General features: G+C 31.1%; 1 protein-coding gene across 3 annotated transcripts in view; it reads right to left on the reverse strand.

Moving 5' to 3' along the window:
* The window catches only part of LOC129798988 (uncharacterized), a 36964-nt gene extending 24408 nt beyond the window's left edge, over positions 1-12556 (reverse strand). For 2 of the 3 annotated variants that reach the window (XM_055842548.1, XM_055842547.1), the window contains exon 1: positions 12121-12556. The gene's annotated coding sequence lies outside the window, so the exon portion shown is untranslated. The remainder of the gene's footprint in view (positions 1-12120) is intronic. The other variant, XM_055842549.1, reaches the window with a different exon arrangement.
* Positions 12557-15341: the final 2785 nt, after the last annotated feature.

Consider the following 15341-nt stretch of genomic DNA (forward strand, 5'->3'; position numbering starts at 1 on the left):
GCTTAAATCGTTTGTACGACTGGTTATTAGTTTTAAAATTACTTTTATCTAATTTTTCTAAGCCATGTTTTTATAACATTAGGGCGCTAGCGAAAATCATTTTTTCATTTTGAGTCCATGAAAATGTCACTCTGCAACCTCAAAATTCAGGCAACAGGATTGAAGGCTATGTCAATTGTCGATAAAATTGGAGGATTACAATAGGTGTAATTATGAAAGAATCACATCTAATGATAGAGTTGCCACATTTAAATTATCATTCATGGACCCTTCTTAAAATATAGGATACATACAGGTAGAATTTATGAATTTGTCACCACCCACAAAAACAGTGCCCCCAAGTCAAAATATTTATACATAAATATTAATACTGATGAACCCTCTATGTGCCTATGATAGTAGTTTTCCTGAACAGCGACATTAATTAAGAAATACTTATGAAATATCATTTATCGAAATTACAGTTTTGGACTCATTTTTAATTTTTGCTTCCTGAAACTAGGGAAAAAGAGCTAGGATCCTATTTTTTTTTAGGAAATGTGAGGCTTAGGAACAGCTATTGAAATATAATATATTGCTGTGAGTCACAATTATTGATTAACGTAGGAAAAAAATTGTTATTATCAAGCTTGGATCGTATCAAGCATGGTCACTTTTCTCTACAGCTGAACATTAAAACATCGATATTTATCACCGGTTAATTCGCCATTTTGAATTATTCAAGGCCAAAGGTCAAACACTCTGGAGGGCTTATTTTTCAATGGATTTGAACAAATTTGGATTTTTTTGAAAGCTCTTGTAATTCTGAACCTGACTGCATCCGTCACAAACGGTAGTGGATCGGTAAAGTAGCGGTAATAGTTCCATTTGAAAAATATTGTTTTCCGCATGTTTTCAGTGTTTTGACTCATATGAAATTTACACGATAAGAGATATCGACTTACGGATTTCGCTGATTTTTTATGTATGAATATTGTAAAATGTGTAAAATATATCTTTTTAGAAAAATAATTTAAAATGTAGCTTAACTAATTTTATCTAGGACAGCATGCCCTATAAACATTATATTTATCTGTGTATCCGTTCCTGAGTTTAGTTACAAATGTCTGCACAGCGAGATATTTTTATAGAAAAACTCCAATCCATAAAATTGATAAGCTAAGTTTAATATTGCACTTCTGATATTTGAGTGGCATTTTAAGGATTTTGAGAATTAGATAGAGAATTTTAAGCATTTTCAAAATCCTATTGTATCTAAAAAATTTTGTACAGAAGATTTTTCATAATTTCAGATTATCCAAACCCATATTTGCTTATAATAGACACTTTCAATATTTTTTTAACAGGGCATTAACCCTTTAAGGACGATTGGAACACCGGTGTCCTATAAAGAAAATTATTTTTCCTGACTACCTAAAGTTATTTTTTTCTAATATCTGTCTAATATCTGATATCTATTATCTCTAGCTATTTGCTATGTAGTAAATATTTAAGCTCAAAAATGGCGAATTTTTGAATTCTCAAATTCATAATTGATTTTATTTATTTTTTATACTTCCAATTTTTTTTAAGCAAAACCCTTTTGGCAATAAAACTACAATACTCCTACGTAATATTTTTCATTAAAGCGTAAAATATTATTCATTGGTATTGTCAGAGAAATTACTTAAATTTTTGTGCTATTTTTGTTAATATCGTTCATAGAAGAACAAAATACACCTAATCAGAGTCTGTTGGACTTTCCAAGGTTAGATGTAAGACTTATCATTGATTATGTTTCCCAGTTCAATTTTTATTGTTGATTTTCAGTCCGTAAAAAGTGTCTCGTCGTTAAAGGGTTAACCAAAAGCACAACCGTTAAAATGAGAGAAAAGTTAATTGTACCTTGTTTTTACTGCTCGAACTCAAGGAGAGAGCAGTTATATAATTCGTTAATTGTTCCAACTTGTCACCGCTCTGGCTGAAGCTTATTAAACGGTAAAAAAATTCAACTTGCGATCATTGGTGACCCACAATAAAAAAAATATCTCCATTCAGATGGTTTTTCCTTTTTCTTCTCATCCAATTCCAATGTCTCCAAAGAATAAGATTTTTTTGAAAATGGCTCTATCGATTTTTTTTTAAATTTCCGGTTATGTTTTACAAGTAATCTAGGTGAAAATTTCGTCCAAACATACCTTTGATGGGAAAATTTGCTATTTTGGATTATGAAAGGTCAAAGTTCAACCACTTTGGTGGCTCATTTTTAAACCGATTTGGTTAAATTTGGATTCTTTGGAAATATTTTGAAACTTCCAATCCTTCTATAGTAGTCCCAATCGGTAATGAATTGACCAAGTAATCGTAAGATTCGTAGATTATCTTCTTCTGTCTCGTAACGAAATTTGCTTTTCAATCCTCTGTTACCCCAACCTCATGCAACAACCGCTATTTTTAAACTTCTAATTCACAAATTTTAAAATTTGTGTGGTGCTGAACTTAATTCGTGGTAAGTGGGCAGCAGTAGTAAATAAGCCTTTTTTGAGGTGTGATAAAATCTGAAAGTTCTTTACGACAGCAAATGACACCTCGTTGTTTTAGAACAGTCAGAAAAGACGAACTGGAGACTAAGTTGAATGTTGAATGAATACACGTAACTTAGTGCAGAATTTTATGAGTTCTTGCTCAGGAAAAACATAAAAGAGATTGTAAAGAATCTCAGCAAAAAAAGACGATTTTAGATGGAAAACTCAGAATTTGGTTAGTTGAAGCAATAAAAAATCTATAAATTTGTGATAATTTTTTTTGGTAATAATGTTTAACTGTGTAGCAACCAACTTCTCTTTCTTAAATGCAAAAAAATCCAAATTTCGGTCATTTGTGGAACATTTCAAAGAAAATTATAAATGACCTGTGATTTCCTCGGCAAACCGACTGAGGATGGGGAAGTCTTTAGCGTGATTTCCAATTCGATGTGGGAAAAATGCGTGTGATAATTGAAAGTTTTTCACTTAAAAGTCTTCTCAAAGCAAATAGAATGGTGTGAAAAGTTTTCTCTGATCATGCATTTTCATATTTACGTGAGAATTTCACGATGATTCCACAAGTTTCAAGAGATCCATACCCATATAGATATTTTAATTCGCGGCAACAGTTTGTCATTCTTATAAAAAAATACAGAATAATTTAAAAAATCACAAATTTTGATAAAATTCTTACGGTTCTATGGAAAGTAGAACAGAATATTGTGAAGGCTAATTTTTATAGAATAATTCTTTATAAGATATAGTATGTAAGAACCGTTTCAGATGAGTTTAGATTTTGTGAATGTTGAATTCTGGAAAGGCTTGCGAATTTTGTTGAAATGATTCTGATTAGAATTTTATTCAGAAAATGTGGAATTCCCATCCATCAATTATAAACGCGTCAACAAAAAAAGTATGAATAGCCAGAAGTCCAGTTTTAACAATAAAAGTCAGTTAATCGAACTAAATGAGATAAATTGTATTCCAAGTACCCTCATCCATAGAGGAAGAGCACGACTACATAATAAAATCGAAATTTCTGTGGCAAGGTGAAGGTATGTAGTAAAGTTTCTTTTTTTTTTAAGGTAAATTCCATCTCACTTCATTTGTGTGATACTTTTCCAGTAAGAGCTTTATGAAAAGAGTGTAAAATAAGTATTGAAAACCCAGATCAAATGATTAAGTACAAAAAATTAAGGTATCAGATATTGAAAAGCATATATTGTCTTTCACTTCCATCTTATGGACTGCGCTTAGAGATTTTTTGTATACAAAACTTTTTTTTGACTGACATGCAATTGATTAATTAAAATACTTTAGATTTCAACTCTAAAGGCATGAGATAAAAAAATATATCAAGCGTTGTAAGTAAAATTTTGGCGGAATCAGAAATTATAAATTATATAAAATGAAAATTCACTTTTATTAAAATAAAAATTAAACATTATCCATATATCATTAATTTATCTATTCATTTCCATGGAATATTTCAGTACATTTAGCATGAATATTTCACTAAAATATTTTATGTGATTAAATATTTAATTAGATGTACATAGAGATAAGTGGATGATTAATTCAATAATGCCAATTACGGTACGATACTTTTGCTAACTAGACAAATGACTGCTAAATTTTTTAACAAATTTTTTTTTACTAAATTATACATAACACTCAACTATCCGATATCCGAATGATTGGACGTAAAAATAAAAGATGAAAACTCATATGTGAAAATAGATTTTTTGAATTTCTCGAGCGTTTGTGAAAGGGGATTTCAATTCTCAAGTACTGTAATTTAGGAGAATGCTTTATCACAAACTTTATCACTTTAATTTTCCTTAATTTCTTTTTCAAATTAAACGGGAATTCAAACGTCAATTGAATTGTTATCTACGTTTATCTGCATTTATTATTACGTAGGTAATCGGTATGAGGTCTTAGGTGAGATACGAGTATGGGGAGTTATACGTAGTTGTGAAAACATATCATACGTGTTATTAATTTATATAAGTTAAAGTCGATATTAATAATTTCGTATTTCGTACTACTTAATTCTCTTGATAAGAAAAGGTATATTGCAGAAAATACGCCATATTAATTACTTACATTTTATTAGATACAAAAATTATAATTGATTTATTTTAAAGTAGGGGAGATCGGGGCAGGATTAGCCACATATAGTATTAAATTATGGGTTATTGTTACAGTTTCCTTTAGAAATAATATTAAACAATCTATACTATTCATTCAGAGTTATTCAATCCCTTTATTTATTTAAACATTTGTCAAGTCCAAGTTTTTTTTTCAAAATTATAGGCATAAAAAATATCACTAGCTGGCTAATTCTTCCTCGATTATTTCCGTTTTGTTCATTGTTCAGTTTACAATTTTTTTATTCAGTTAACAATGTTTATGTGAAATATGTACCTTTAGACGCTTCAATCATTCGCACTACACTGGGCAGGACTTGAACTTATAATTATTGTGATAGGAAAACCAATAGGAAATTTTAGTGTTCTAGGTATTTTCAGGTATTCTTTCAACCCAGCCTCACAATATTTTAGAAGTAATACAATTTGATTTCGGATAAAAGAGGCTTTGTGAGCCGCTCGAAATCCCGAGAAGGAGCTCTGCTTTATATTCCTTTTCGCAAATTTTCCTGGTGCATATAAAATTACTGTCGAACTAAATTTGTCCATAAATCACCATAAAATCATCTTGAAGTTGAAAATTGTTCAAGAAGAAGGTTTCAAAAAATCATTAACCCTTTAATTAACGAATTGAACAAAACGGGTGAAAATTAGACTTTTGACCTTGAATAATCCAAGATGGAGAATTAATCGGTGAAAGGTGTCTCAGGACGAAATGCTCGACTAACTACAAAACATATCCGAAAATAACTGAAATCGCTAGGGCCAATTTTTTGTAATGTTAGAAAAACCTCATTTTTGACGTATTTAGGGGGATAGGGGACGCATGAAGGGAGAGGGAGAAAAACTAAAGAGATTACTTTCGAGGTAATGTGATTTGAGGAGGGGTCATAAAACACTGGAAGTTGATATCTCTTACTGTTTGAATTTTATAAATGGGTCAAAAGACTGAAAAAGTGCGAAACAGTATTTTTGAATTAGGGCTATTACCGTTACTTTACCGATTCACCGCCAATTGTGACCGATGCAATCGGGTTCAGAGTTACAAGAGATTTCAAAAATGTCCAAATTTAACCAAATCCGTTCAAAAAATTAGGCCCTCCAGGGTGGTTGACCTTTGACCTTGAATAATCCAAGATGGCGAATTAATCGGTGAAAGGTGTCTAAGGACAAAATGTTCAGCTCGACTAACTACAAAACATATCCGAAAATAAGTGAAATTGCTAGGGCCAATTTTTTGCAATGTTAGGAAAACCTCATTTTTGATGTTTTTTAGGGGTTAGGGGACGCATGAAAATTATTTGTTCATGATAGGTTCTTTTATACTTTATACCTAGTTTGCATCGATTCAGACTTATCAGGGATCCCAAAACCATTCCAACGAATCCAAACTTGCCCCAGTCTGTTGAAAAATATGCTCTCTACCTTCCTTTGAACTTTTGACGTGCTTTAAACCTAATGCTTAAACATAAGGCTTAACTTCTCTGAATTCTTATCAGTCAAGTTGTTGTTTTTGGAAAATTAATTTTTAGGATTGGATATTTATTGTATACATAATGCATTAGATAGTGGATACCTAATACATAAAATTCCTTTTATTTTAAAAAAATCGGACTATTTGGCGAGCCTTCTGAAGATTGATTTTGACCATGCTGAATTATTATTTCTCGTGAACGACTTCAGTGATATTTTTGAATTTTGGAGTCATATTGTCATGACATTTTTAGGGAAAAAGGATGGATAAGGGAAAAGTTAATGAAAGATGGGTATTGGGGATTTCTCGAGGCCCCAAGGTGTCTTATTTAACCGTATCAATTCTTCAATTTTATACAATTCTTAAAAAAATATGATGCTTTTGGATAATAAGAAGTGGTAAAACGTGTATATCTCAAAATCGGTAGGGAAGACTGGGGCAAAAAGTCACAAATCGAAAATTTTAAAATTCAATATTTTCCAAGATAAATAAGATAACGACTTAAAATTTTTTCCATAGATCGCCTCCATAGGTCTTCTTCAATGTCGTAAGTTTGTTAGAATTTGAACAAGGAATTTAGAAAATAAAAAATATCGAAATTTTTAACCCTATTTTTAAAATATTTTCCGCGCAGAAGATATCAATTATTAGCTACTTATATTAAATTTGATGTACTGGTGAATATTTCCCAAAATATCTGGATATTCTTTGAATACGAATACGCTATCGATTATAGAATTTTACAAAGATTCTTTTCTCCAGAAATACTTTTATTAAAAACCACCACTTGGGGTAAAAAATAACAAAAGCTATGGAGCAAAAAGTAACAAAAACCGAAACAATTTCTGATGTCCCACGGTGGAAAGAATCGTCAATGCTATGTGTCCCCGCTTGTTGTTTGCATTGGTCAAACGATTTGCAGTCTTTTATGTGTTTTTTTTGTAAAATAGCTTAAAATGCGCTTTTCTCGCTCAGATAAAGAAAACGGCGTTTTACAAAGGTGTAGAAGAATAAATTTCATATGAAAATATGTAATCTAGGTATTTTATTTAAATTTACGGAATCCCATAATAAAACGAATCAAAATGTGATAGTATCTTATGCCTGATACCATTTTCCACAGCTTTTTTGAGAATGATAACAAGATTACCTTTTAGAAAACGGTTCGATAAATAATAATTTCCAAAATAGAAGAAAATGACTTTCACAGAGTTATAGAGCGGTAATAAATTTCCTATAAAATTGTGATAATTAGAAATTTTGGAGGTGCTCGGATAGCTTGTAAAAAAAACAAAATATACGTTTTGTGACTTTTTGCCCCAGTCTCCCCTATACATGTTTTTCTCTTTGGGCACAACACGAGCGATAATAGACTTATTTTAATAAAATTTACTATAGAGTGCAAAATTAGAAAACAATTCAGCAGTATTCAACAAAGAATACTTTTATTAACGTATTACCCTTTTCTATAAAAGTTCTTTGAATAAACAAAAGTAGAGAATAAAATAAATAAAACGCTATAGCCACATTTAAACAAATAAATTTGATAAAATGTAAAATTAACTAAATTTCATAATGCTTAATACTGTAACTGTTGTGTTATCACGACAAAATACTGTTGAATTTAACGTATAGTAAATTATGTAATTATATATTTAATTAATTTAATGAGTTGTTTTATACATTTAAAGGCCATTTAACCTTGTGAATTTTTGAGTGAATATTAATCTAATAATTTCACGTAAATTCAAATATTTTCAATTTATTGATGAACACAACTGAGAGGGTTAGATTATGTTATTTTGAAATGTTTTCACGAAAATTAGCATTTAGACTATGTATTCTGATAAAATATGTACAGTTTAATTTTAGTTATATAAACCATTTAAATTAATCAGTGAAAATGTAAATGAGCTTCATCCATATTCAATATTTTGTCGTGGATGCTAGCTTTACAAATTATGAAATAGAAGCATAGTATTTGTGTTAAAGAGAGCTTTCTTGCAAGGAACTTGAAATATTTTATTTATGCTACTTTTACATGCATGAACATCTAATGTATTGAGCTAAGTTTATGCATATATGCAGAGAAATGATCTCAATTATTAGCACACGATATTTGGTTACTTCGTAACGGTCGAAGTCACGTGGAAGGTGAAATTACGTCGCTTTGAATGTTAAAAGATAGAATTAGATGTGATTTAATTCATGGTTATTTGGATTGAAGCCTCAGACAATTCTCATGCTTCAATTGGTCTTTTTTCACCTTCTCTTCACGCGGCGAGAAAAATTTTCTTGATGAGATTTTTCAGATGGTGGAAAAGGTGGTTTTCATGTGGAATAAAAGTATCTTCCACATTTGATCATGGTCAAATAGAGAAGATGGTCGGCAAGAAGAAAATGAAGAAAGATGAAGATACCGCGGTAACATATTATGTAAAGCAGATCAGTATAAAAGGGGGTCAAGGTTTCACATCTTCCTTGTGTGGAGAAATGGTTGTTCGAGAAACATGGAGAGATAACAATTTATCTATTTCCTCTGTGCCTTTAAGAAGTATTCCTCAATGGAAACTTCTTCTTTCACGATGAAGCAACAATTGTTGGCGATCTTCGAAGATGTCAATTGGGCACTTATAATTTTTCAGCCAGGGAAATTGGTCAATGTGGTGAAGATAATGTGGTTTGTTCTACTCATAAAATATTTTCAAATGAGATCTCACTCCTGGTTTGTGCGAGATTGATCTCTTTTTCTCTGCATTTTGGGGCCACGAATGAGAGTTGCTCACAAGCGTCACGCAGTAATTAAAAGATTGATGGATCGAAAGATTTGCTCTAGATTTTATTGTGCTTTTTTTTCTTTCATTATTTCTTTTTTGATCAAAATTGCACGCATAAACAAATATCAGATGAGTTTACATTGGAAATTTCTCGATGCAATTTTGTTGCATTCAAATGAAAGTCTTTTTTTTCTGCTTACCCACGACAAAAGAGTAACAGCGAAAGGTAATAGAATAAGCTGTACGATTGCCATGAAGATTAGAACATAATTATGCGAATTATATACAAATGAGGCGAAAAGGGAAGAGAAATCACGCATTGAGTATATCAAAGGAAAATTTTTTATAGAGGAAATTGATGCTTCTTGAAAAGTGATATTTACACTCAGGGAAATTTGGAGCATAGACACTCTCATTGAATTGATCAACGAGATGTGTGCAATAAAATAATGAAATGAAAATAGAAGAAAAAAACAATAAAAGAATTAGTTGAAATGAAGAGGCAAGTACTCAGAGGAAAGTGTCTTAATTACTTGTGTGGGAATCGAATTGAGCCATCTCGATCACATACATCTTCCTCATGAAGTGAAAACAATGAATTACTTATGGTATTTTAGATGATTTTGACGACTTTCAGACAGGTAAACTTTCCAGGAAAATTTTGGATTGAAGATTCATGTAATCTAAAGCCCACTTTACTTAATCTAGTAAAATAAATAATAATAAATGGATTTGATATAAATATTTATGAACTTTTTTCTCTACTTTTAAAAAAATAATGTTTGAATTTTATCTCAAAGAGCTTAGGATATGGCCCCCGCCAGCTTATCATAAATGATCTCATTGGGAAAACGGCACAAAACTCTGAACTATATTCTGACTTTCTGCCTCCATTCTTCGCACATTTAATGCTAATATTATTAACATCTTAATTGAAACTTTTTAAGATAAATCCATAAAATATTTCTATAAAATGCTTGGTTTTCTAAAAGCATTTGTTTTATTTTAATTTAGTTACCTCTATAAGACGGCGGTAAACTTAAAGTTGATAGCATGTATTTCAAAGTAAATACAAAAATAGAAAGCACAAAAAAGGCAAAATGTTAAATACTATTCTTCATATAAGTTATATGCTTTGTTTTTGTGAATAATTGTACGATTTATTCACTGCTCTTAAAATTTTTGTTTTTTTTTTTCGTCAAATTTGAATATTAAAGATAATTATTAGTCTTTTATTATATAGAATTATTGTATTTTCCGGTTGAATTAGGGGAAACTGGGGCACCACCAAACACGGGGTACCACCAAACACTAATTTTTAGTTCTAAACTACTTGGACTATATCGACCATTTCTTCAGTGGCAGTGTGAAAGCATCCCTATATTGCCTATAAATTTCTATAAGTCTTGTCCTCTGAAGTCGAATATCTGATTAAAAAATCGCAGTGTTTGGTGCTGCCCCGTGTTTGGTCGTGCCCCAGTTTCCCCTATAATTTTTTATTTTATAAATATTAATGTCCAAACTACATAAGACTAAAAAAATTATATTATATATTAGAAAATTAAAATCGAAAAAATAAATATCTCATATATAATATTAAAAAATAAAGCTTATTCTTTAATTAAATTTTGTTTTTAGAAAATAAATCAGAGGAAAAAATAAAGAAAAGTCAATTTCAAATTTAAAAAGCTTTAATATTACGGCAATAGTATATTGGCCTGCATTTTAGTGAATTTGTTTTTTTGTAAATAAACTATATGGTTTAAAAGAAATTTAATAAATTTTTAATATTCAAAAATTGAAGTAATATTCTTGACTGGAGGAATTTTGAGAAGTTATTAATCTTGTTCAATTACGGATAAAACTAGTATTAATGTGATTAATTTAGGGTTATTTATTGAACAAACGCAACATTTTAATACGTATTTCTAAAATATTATTAAAATTCTGCCAAAAGAAAGTATATTTTCCTGTAACATTTGTGGAACTGAAGGATAAGGTTTATTTACTTTTTTAACATATATTTCCTTTAAGCAAAAATTTATAGAAAATAATTTCACTGACAATTAATTTTGTTTTGGTTTTCAAATGTTCTTTTTAGTAGCCAAATTTTTATTTTGCTGATAAAAGTATTGCATGCCAATAAATAATTAAATTTGTCGGTAAATAACACAAACTTAACAAGAAAAATTTTTGAGAACAGAAAACAGTATTTTATCAATTAAAAAAATTAAAAAGTGATTAAAAGTATCTTTGAACCGAAAATGCTATTTTTTTGTATTATTGCACTTTTTTGCATTATATTATTTTTTTGCATTTATTATCAATTAATTTTAAATCTAACTAAATAATAATGTTATTGACTATTTTTATCAAATTAAATACTGTTTAATATACTGCTGCCTTTGTGCAATACCCCTGAATGTTAACCACAAAAAATAAATTATACGTCCGTTATTTTAGAACTCAATTTATTGTTTACAAAGATATTTTTTTTTAATATGGAAGATTAAGACTAATTTTGAGTTGTTTCCTGACAAGAATGGAAATTAGAAGTTGAATTTAATTATAAACAACATATTTGCCCTACATAAATAATTTCTTGAGATCGTTTACAATTAGGTATTCGTCTTATGAAAACGCAATTTAACTACAATTTGAGCATTTAATGAATTTTGCAATTCACTTTTCACCTTCCGAAGACTCTTCAAAATGAAATCCCAACAATAGCACATGATAATGTACAAAAAAATAGAACAGATTGTTGAAAATCAAAGTAAAAGCCTGGTAACTTTCTCATAAAACACGTTTCGGTGTTCTTCTCTTTCATCCAACTTCCGTCAACAATCTTATGGAAATTGAACTAAAACTACTTGACACGAAATACCATTTTTTCTACCATCATCAAGATCTTTCGTGATCGTTTTTTTTTATTATTTTCTTCTTCATCATTCTTTGACTTAGAGGAACAATCAAGCAATTTGTTCGGCGGCCACTTTTTCCTAAATACGCGAACACAAGATCAGTTTGAGCATTTCCATCTCTTTCTCAACAATTCTATTTTAGTGTCAATGTCGCCAAATATAAGAGATCATCTGACCGAATTGTCTCATTGTATAATAGAAAGCTCTCTCTTTGAAATGTTCCAATGATGGACCGAATTGCAAAAGAGGTAAAGAATTTACTTCTTAAATAGAGTCAACGTCTCGTACTTTCAGAACAGGTTTCTGTTGTATTTTATTGCTGCTTCTGTGACTCTGGGTTCTTCCCTCAAATCTCTGCCTTTTTGATCACACGAGGAGTTACATCAACAATCCATACAATCCACTCACGATTGTCTCGGTCACTGTTGCACCATTGCACAATATGTCCAGAGAAAATTCCTTTGCAAGAAACAACCACGCAAAATTGGTTCAATTGTGGTTCACTTGAGAGTTCCTACGAGATCACAATTTCACACTTTGTCTCGGCAGAAGGGAAAATTGCACTCAATCTCTCGTATAAGAACTTCTTTCACCAGATAAAATATGTAGCACGTGCCTTAATGTCTATCTAGGAGATTTTCGCGAGAGACTGTCTAACTCACTTTAACACACGGTCTTACTTCGCGGGTATCCACAACACAACTGAAGTCATATGTTGAGCTCCACTGTAGTTTTATCATCATCTTAATATTGAATTGTGGCTTTTGGGAGACCGGAGAAGCTCGCGACGCACGAAAAAGCATCTCGGGTGCCATGGTATTATGTATCAAACTAAATCTAAAAATACTAATGAATGATTTTCAAAAATGTATTTTACATTTTTTACAAAACTATTGCAATAAGTGAAAAATTAGGTTAACAGGCTGTTGTTTGAATATAAAATGAAAAAATATGTTAACTGATTTTTATACATCGTTTTCTTTTGAATTCAATTCAATTCAATTCTCCTGAATAGTTGCGTCTGCCGCCGACTTACCACTACTGAACTCATCAGATAAATGGTAGAAACCCTGAATCATAGATCGTATATGCCAGAAAATGTTGTATGTATACAATAATATTGGTTGACAAACATTTCAATTCAAATAATATATAAAAAGGGATTAAAAACCGAACACTGATTGCCCATTCTGCTATTTTTTACTGCTCGAACTCAAAGAGAGAGCAGTTATATAGTCGTCTTTTTTCAACATTTCTTTGTTCTGGAGCTTAAACGGTAAGAGATATCGACTTCCAGTTTTAGATGACCCCCAATAAAAAAACAATATCTCCCGACGTTTTTTCCCCTCCCCACCCCCCCTCTATCCTCACTAAAACCATGTTTTTTCTCGGTTTTTCTTAAAATTGGCCCAAGCTCTTTCATTGATTTTCGGATATGTTTTAGAGGTAGTCCAGGCAAACATTTCGCCCAAACATACTTGTGACCGGAAAATTCGCCATTTCGAATTATTGAAGGTCAAAGGTCAACTACTTTGGAGGGCCTATTTTCCAACCGATTTGGTTAAATTTTGATTTTTTGGAAAGGTATTGAAATTCTGAACCCGGATGTATCGGTCTTCATCGGTAATGAACTGGTTAAGTACCGATTTTGAATAATTTTTTCGGAAATTTTTTTTTACTTTACCTTAAATTTGTTCTCGAGCTTGAGGTCAAACTGTAAGAGATATCGACTTCTGGTCTTCGATGATCCCCAATAAAAAAAATATTCTCTTACCCTCCCCTAAAAACATGTTTTTTCCGGTTTTTCTCAAAATTGGCCCAAGCTTTTTCAATGATTTTTGGTTATGTTTTAGAGCTAGTCCAGGCGCACATTTCGCCCAAATATACCTATGACTGGAAAATTCTCCATTTCGAATTATTGAAGGTCAAAGGTCAAACACTTTGGAAGGGTAATTTTTCACACCATTTGGTTAAATTTGGATTTTTTGGAGAGGTATTGAAATTTCGAACCCGGCTGCATCGGTATTTATCGGTAATGAGTCGGTTAAGTACAGATTTTTTGATTTTCAAATGCTTTTATGATTTATGAATCAATTTGATCTCTAGTAGATCAGTTATTCCAAAAGATTATGCAAAAAGCTAATTCACGGTGAGCTCTATCTCGTGAGTTCGAGCATTCCGCAAAGCTGGGAGGCTTTGCCACCTCTTTTTTGGTGAGAGACGATCGATCAAGAAATCTAAAAGCTCGAGTTGAGTGTTCTAGTTTCTAAACACTTTAAAATGAGAACTACTTTGGTAAATTTTTTAAATTTTTGAATTTCAGTAAACCCACTAGTTCTGAGAATTTCAAGATAGCTCAAAGGCTTGGGTTAAATACTTAGGGCCAAAATTACGAATTTTGAGTTAAAGTAGTAAAAGGCAAATTATTCGATTTTTTCCTACATTTTTTCGTAATTAAATGTTTTAAAAGTCCTCGTGATCAACTTTGAAATTAAAGAAACCTTAAAGATGTTTGACACTTCTATTTCAGTTTCGTCATTGTGAAATTTCATATATTTAAACCTAAAGTCTGAAAGAAATTTGTCACTTCAAAACTAAAAAGAACTTTATCGGATAATATATGAAAAAGTTTTTGAAAACCGATTCAAATATTTAACATCTTTAAATTTATTTTGAATTCCATAATAAAAAAGAAATTTTATCCGAGTGATTAAAGATTAATTGAAGCAAGAATTGCCGAAAAATTGCCCCACGGGATCTCTATCTCTCGGAATTAAAACCTCGGTGACCACTTTATTCCCTAGGTAGGCTTACGCCTTAAGCTGAGATACGACTTCGTTGGAAACTGATGGGAATGTAGTCTAATCATGATTTTGATTATAATTACGTTAATACGTCTCTCGGTTTAAGCCATAGGTGTGTATAGAACTGCAATCAAACTACCTTCGTGAATCAGGAGAATTTCATGAAAGAATCTACCCGATCGTGCGGTCGTTGTTTAAGCTAGACGCCAAAAGGTTATGGATAGCGACTTGGGATCCTTGGACGACCACTCCATAAACCCGTCTTCAGACTAGTGGTTTAGCCCAGTTCCCAAAGATCTCAAAATACTAAATAGCAGCCAATTTTATTGCTTTTTCTGAATTTAATAGGTCATTTGTCCTTAATAATCTAATCTTAAGGTACATTTTTCCAAAAAAAATTTTGATTGTTGAACAATTAGAGCAGTTAAACCATATGGCTAAATCTATGGTCTGAAGCCAGTATAAGGCACCATATAAAGCTTTAATATGACCTTATTTCAGAAGTTGTTTACACGTACATTTGGTTCAATGATAAAAAGATCTCTTAGAGAGCATATTTTTAATCGCTTTGAATAAGTTTAGTAAATTACTTTAACAGGTCTCAGGATCCCCTGACAAATCCGAACCGAATATTGACCGGTAAATAACTGATTATAAACTGGTAATTAGTTTATTGTCTAAAATGAAATGTATCAACTTTGGCCT

The sequence above is a fragment of the Phlebotomus papatasi genome, chromosome 1, assembly GCF_024763615.1.
Source record: "Phlebotomus papatasi isolate M1 chromosome 1, Ppap_2.1, whole genome shotgun sequence".
Classification (NCBI taxonomy): domain Eukaryota; kingdom Metazoa; phylum Arthropoda; class Insecta; order Diptera; family Psychodidae; genus Phlebotomus; species Phlebotomus papatasi.